Source organism: Rattus norvegicus, chromosome 16 (genome assembly GCF_021556685.1).
Source record: "Rattus norvegicus strain SHRSP/BbbUtx chromosome 16, alternate assembly SHRSP_T2T, whole genome shotgun sequence".
Taxonomy (NCBI): domain Eukaryota; kingdom Metazoa; phylum Chordata; class Mammalia; order Rodentia; family Muridae; genus Rattus; species Rattus norvegicus.
Window position 1 is genome coordinate 20,875,531 of NC_141549.1, and position 6,034 is coordinate 20,881,564.

The window sequence follows — 6,034 nt, forward strand, 5'->3', positions numbered from 1 at the left end:
TTGCTCATCTTCTTTTGGTCCTGAGTATAGTAGTGATATCCTGTACTTTATTGCTAATATCCACTTAGAAGTGAGTATACACCATCCATGTCTTTTGGGTCTGGGTTATGTCACTCAGGAAGATACTCTCAAGTTCTATTCATTCACCAGCAAAATTCATTATCTTTGTCCTTAGTAGGTGAATGGTATCCCACATTGTCTTTTTTCATTTTAAAAATTTATTTTTTTAAGATTTATTTTATTTATATGAGTACACTGTAGCTGTCTTCAGACACACAGAAGAGGGCATCGGATCCCATTTCAGATGGTTATGAGCCACAATGTGGTTGCTGGGAATTGAACTCAGGACCTCTGGAAGAGCAGACAGTGCTCTTAACTGCTGAGCCAACTCTCCAGCCCATAGCAGCCTTATTTATAAGAGCCAGAAGCTGGAAAGAACCCAGATGCCCTTCAACAGAGGAATGGATACAGAAAATGTGGTACATCTACACAATGGAATATTACTTACCTATCAAAAACAATGCCTTTATGAAATTCATAGGCAAATGGTTGGAACTGGAAAATATCATCCTGAGTAAGGTAACCCAATCACAGAAAAACACACATGGTATGCACTCATTGATAAGTGGCTATTAACCCAAATGCTTGAATTACCCTAGATGCCTAGAACACATGAAACTCAAGACGGATGATCAAAATGTGAATGCTTCACTCCTTCTTTAAAAGGGGAACAAGAATACCCTTGGCAGGGAATAGAGAGGCAAAGATTAAAAGAGAGACAGAAGGAACACCCATTCAGAGCCTGCCCCACATGTGGCCCATACATATACAGCCACCCAATTAAACAAGAGGGATGAAGCAAAGAAGTGCAGGCCGACAGGCGCTGGATGTAGATCTCTCCTGAGAGACACAGCCAGAATACAGCAAATACAGAGGCGAATGCCAGCAGCAAAGCACTGAACTGAGAATAGGACCCCCATTGAAGGAATCAGAGAAAGAACTGGAAGAGCTTGAAGGTGCTCGAGACCCCATATGAACAACAATGCCAAGCAACCAGAGCTTCCAGGGACTAAGCCACTACCTAAAGACTATACATGGACTGACCCTGGACTCTGACCTCATGGGTAGCATTGAATATCCTAGTAAGATCACCAGTGTAAGGGGAAGCCCTGGGTTCTGCTAAGACTGAACTCCCAGTAAACGTGATTGTTGGGGGGAGGGCGGCAATGGGGGGAGGATGGTGAGGGGAACACCCATAAAGAAGGGGAGGAGGAGGGGTTAGGGGGATGTCGGCCCGGATACCGGGAAAGGGAATAACATTCGAAATGTAAGTAAGAAATACTCAAGTTAATAAAAAAAAAAAGTATGTGTACATGTGACCTATGAAGCCAGAAGTAGTCATTCTCATAGAGTTGGAGTAAGAGTTTTAGAGACGGGACTGAGAACTGAACTGTAGTCCTCTGGAAGAGCACCATGTGTGCTTAAATGCTGACCCATATCTCAGGTCTATAAATTATTATTCTTAACTTAATATAATTTTTCTTTACTTATTCACTTTAAATTCAGCTCATCGATTGTCTCCTGGTCACTCCTTTTACACAATCCTTCCTCCATCTCCCACTCCTTCTCCCCTGAGTGGGTAGGAGACTTGCACTTGACGTGTCTGCAAGGCTAGGTGCTTCCTTTCCCATTGAGTCCCGACGAATCAGCCGAGTTAGAACAACATATCCCAAGGATATGCAATAGCTTTTGGGATAGCCCTCGCTCCAGTTCTTTGGACCCACATGATGACCAAGCTGCATGTCTGCTATGTAGGTCGGGGAGGCCTAGGCCCAGCCCACGTATGTACTTTGGTTGGTGGTCCCTAGCCTAAGAGCCTCAAGGGTCCTGGTTAGTTTACTCTGTTGGTTTTCCTGTGGAATTGCTATCCCATTTTGGGTACTCAGTACTTTCCTGTATTCTTCCACATAGATTCCCATGTTCCCTCCACTGTTTGGCTGTGGGTATCTGTATCTATGTGTCCAAGTGAGATGCTGGATGGAGCCTCTCAGATGACAGCTTGCTCATGCCTGCAAACATTAAAGAATATCATTAATAATGTCAGGGATTGGTACCTGCTCATGAGATTGGTCTCAATTTGGGCTGCTCTTGGTTGGCCATACTCTCAGTCTCTGCTCTAACCTTGGACTTGCAATATTTTTGGTAGACAAAATAAATTATGGGTGCCATATCCCCAAAGTGGTCAGTCACAGCTAAGGTCATCCCAGTTTTTTCTTGGGTGCCTCAATGATTCTAGGGCTCTGTCTCATCAGAGATGCCCCCTGCTCTTCACCCTTGTCAGTTGCAGATTTCCATTCATTTTCAGAACCTTCCACCCATCACTCCTCTTCCTTCCCCACACCTGATTCTGAACCCCTCCCTACCCCTCTGTATCTCTTCTCTATCCAGTTCACTCCCTCCGACTTCCTCTTAGGACTGCTTTGTACACTCATTTAAGTGAGATTCAGGCATCCTCACTTGTGCATTCCTTCTTGTGTAGCTTTTCTGAGTCTGTGGATAGTTCTATGGTACCTGCACTTTTTGGCCAATAACCATCTATAAGTGAGTACATACCACACATGTCCTGTGGGGACTCAGGATGATGTTCTCACGTTCCATTGCTTTGACTGTATAATTCATACTGCCCTTGTTCTTAATGGCTGCATAGTATGCCATCGTGTAGGTACACATCTTTTCCTTTATCCATTGTTCAGTAGAGGGACATCAAGGTTGTTTCCAGTTTCTGGTTGGTATGAGCAAAGCTACTAGAACATAGTTTAAGATGTGGTTCTTTGGTATCGTGTGACATCTTTCTGACTACACCCAGGAGAGTTATAGCTGGCCCTGGAGGTAGAACTATTCTCAGTTTTCTGAGAAACCACCCAATTGATATCCAGTTATTGTTGACACCCACCAGTGATGGAGTAGACTTCCCTTTGCTCCACATCCTGCCAGCATTTACTCTCACTTGAGTTTGTCACCTTGTTTTGTGATGGGTGTCAAATCACATGTCAGTGGGTTTGAGTAAGCAGCCCTTGGTTTTGTTCTCTGTATTGTTTGCCATGTTTCTATGTTTAATTTTCATACCATCTTCTCTTGAGCCTGTTTGCTTCTTTTTTTCAATATTTCAGATTTGATGTTTAGCTGCTTTTATGAAATCGCTCCATTTTATGAAGGGACATAGTGCTATGAACTTTCCTTTTGCACTGCTTTTATTATGTTCCCTAAGTTGGGATGTTTTGTGCCTTCATTTTCATTGAATTCTAGAAAGTCTTCGATTTCTTTTTGCACCAGTGGTCACCGAGCATAGCATTGTTCAGTTTCTATCAGATTGTATGCTTTCTGTTGTTTTCTTGTTGATGTAGTCCAGCTTTAGTCCATGGTGACCTTATTAGATGCAAGAGTTTTTTGGGGGGATTGTTGTTGGTTCTTTTTTTCCATTTTCTTTTATCTGTTGATGTAGATCTGTATCTATATATGTTCAATTTTGGAGAACATTCCATGAGATGCTGAGACGGTACATATTTTTTATTTGTGTGAAAGGTTCTGTAGATATCTGTTAGGTCCATTTGGTACATGCCATCTATGAGTTGCATAATTTTTCAGTTTAGTTTCTCTTTTGGTGACATGTCCTTTGGTCATAATAGTGATAATATGTGGTTGATGTCCCCTACTCTTAATTTGTGAGGTTTGAGGTGTGGTTTAAGCTTTAGCCAAATAAGTAAATGTTTCTTTTATGAAGCAGGATGCCCTTGCATCTCAGGCATTGTTCAGAATTGAGACATCATGTTGGTGTATTTTCCTTTGATTTGTATGCAGTGTCCTTTCCCATCTCTTTTGATTATTTCTGATCGAAGGTCTATTTTACCAGTTATTAGATTGACTGCTTCAGCTTGTGTCTTGGGTCCATTTGCTTTTCAGTCCTTTTGTTCAGCCCTTTATTTTGTGGTAGTTTTTATCTTTGTGGCTGAGTTCCGTTTCGATATGCAACAGAACGATAGATTCTGTTTATACATCTGCTCTCTTAGACCCTGTCTTTTTGTTTGGCAAGTGAATCTGTTCCTGTTCAGAGGTATTAATGACTAACGATTGCTTTTACTTATTATTTTGATGTTGCTTTGCATGTCTTTCTCTTCTATTGGTTTTGCTGTGTGATTATTAATTTCTTCTGTTTTGTTGAGTTCAGTTACTCTACTTGTCTTGGAGTTTTGCTTGTAGCATCCCTGGTAGGTATGGATTAGTAGAAAGATATAGTTTGTATTTGGTTTTGTCACAAAATATCTTTTTACTCCATGTATGTTGTTTGAAAATTTTGCTAAGTGTTGTAGTCTGGGCTGACAGTTGTAGTCTCTTAGGGTCTAGAAGACATCTCATTGGCTCTTCTGGCTTTTAATTCTCTGTTGAGAAGTTCGGTATATTTCTGATTGGTTTGCCTTTATATGTAATATGTTACTTGCCTCTTTCTCCTTGCCGCTTTTCAATTTTCTCTCTTTTTTGGTGGATTTACTGTTTTGGTTATTATGTAGCTGGAGGATTTTCTTTTCTGGCACAATAAAGTATTATTTGTACTTTAAGCTTCTTGTGTGTAGATAGGCATCTTTTTCTTGAAGTTTGGGATGTTTTCTTCTATGACGTTGTTGAGGATATTTTCTGTGCCTTTAATCTGGGAAACTTCTTCCATTCCTATTTTTCATAGATTTGGTCCTAATTTCACATCCTGCTTGTCAGGCTGTGTCTTTTTAGTGGGGAAGATGAGTTCACTTATATTGAGAGATATTAATAGCCAATGAGTGTTAATTCCTACCATTCTCGTTTTGTGAAGAGATTATTATGTGTTGGGAACACTAATCAATTTGGTGTTCTGTGAGGTTCTTTTATGTTCATAAGCATTCTTTCTCTACGTTGTATAAATTATCTTCTATGATTTTGCTGAACATATGTTCTCATCCTTGGAGCTCGTACTCTCCACTTTTGTTCATGGCTATTATTCTTAGTAGGAAATTTCACAGTGTCTCAGACTACCTGAACATTTTGGGTCAGTCATTTTTTTAGGTAACCTTTTCTTTGGATGATGTATTAATTTCTTAAAGTATATATTCTATGCCTGAGATCATCTCTTCCAATTCTTTTATTGTGTTGGCTGTGCTTCTGTTCTTGTTCTCTTTTGTAGATTTTCCATCTCCAAGGTTCCATCAGTTTGTTTCCTTTATTTCTTTTTTTATCATTTGCAGGTATTGACATGTTTTATTCATTTTTCACCTGTTTGATTATATTTTCCTGTACATTTTAAGGGATTTATTAATTTCTCCTTTAAATTCCTCTATCATATCAATAAGATTGGTTTCAAAGTAATTTCATTGTGCTTTGATTGTGTTAGGATATCCAGGTCTTGCTGTAGTAGGATATCTGGGCTCAGGATGTATCATGTTGATTTGGCTCTTGTTGAATGTATTCTCATGCTGGCCCTCAGCCAACTGTTTATCCCTGGGTGTTTTTCAGGTGCAGTGTCCTGAGGTGGGCTCTGGGTTTTTCTCTTTTTACGGGTGAAGTTGAGACATTGTCTCACTAAATTGTAGTTCTGTTTGTCTAAGGAATCACAGTGATCAATGTGTTTTTGCTTCCTCAGTGTTGGTATTCATGTTATGCACCACCAGACCCAATCTGTTATTCTTTCCAGAATCATTAGCCCAGAGTAAAAAGAATCACAGTTGATTATATTCATACTGGTAAGGATTGGGCTTCCTGTCATTCTGAGAGAGTTCAGTTAGGATCATCGCAATTGTTTACGGCTATTTATTTCTAGACATTAATGTTTGATAAATTGCTGTCATCCTTGATTTGAAATATATAGGGAATGGATTGGTTCTAAGTGAAGTAATTGGCTACAAATGAATATTTACTCTAGAATACTCTCTAGATTGCTCTTATAGACATTGATACTAATAATGAGTCTGATTATTCGTAATATTCTTCTATACTTGTAATAATACATTCT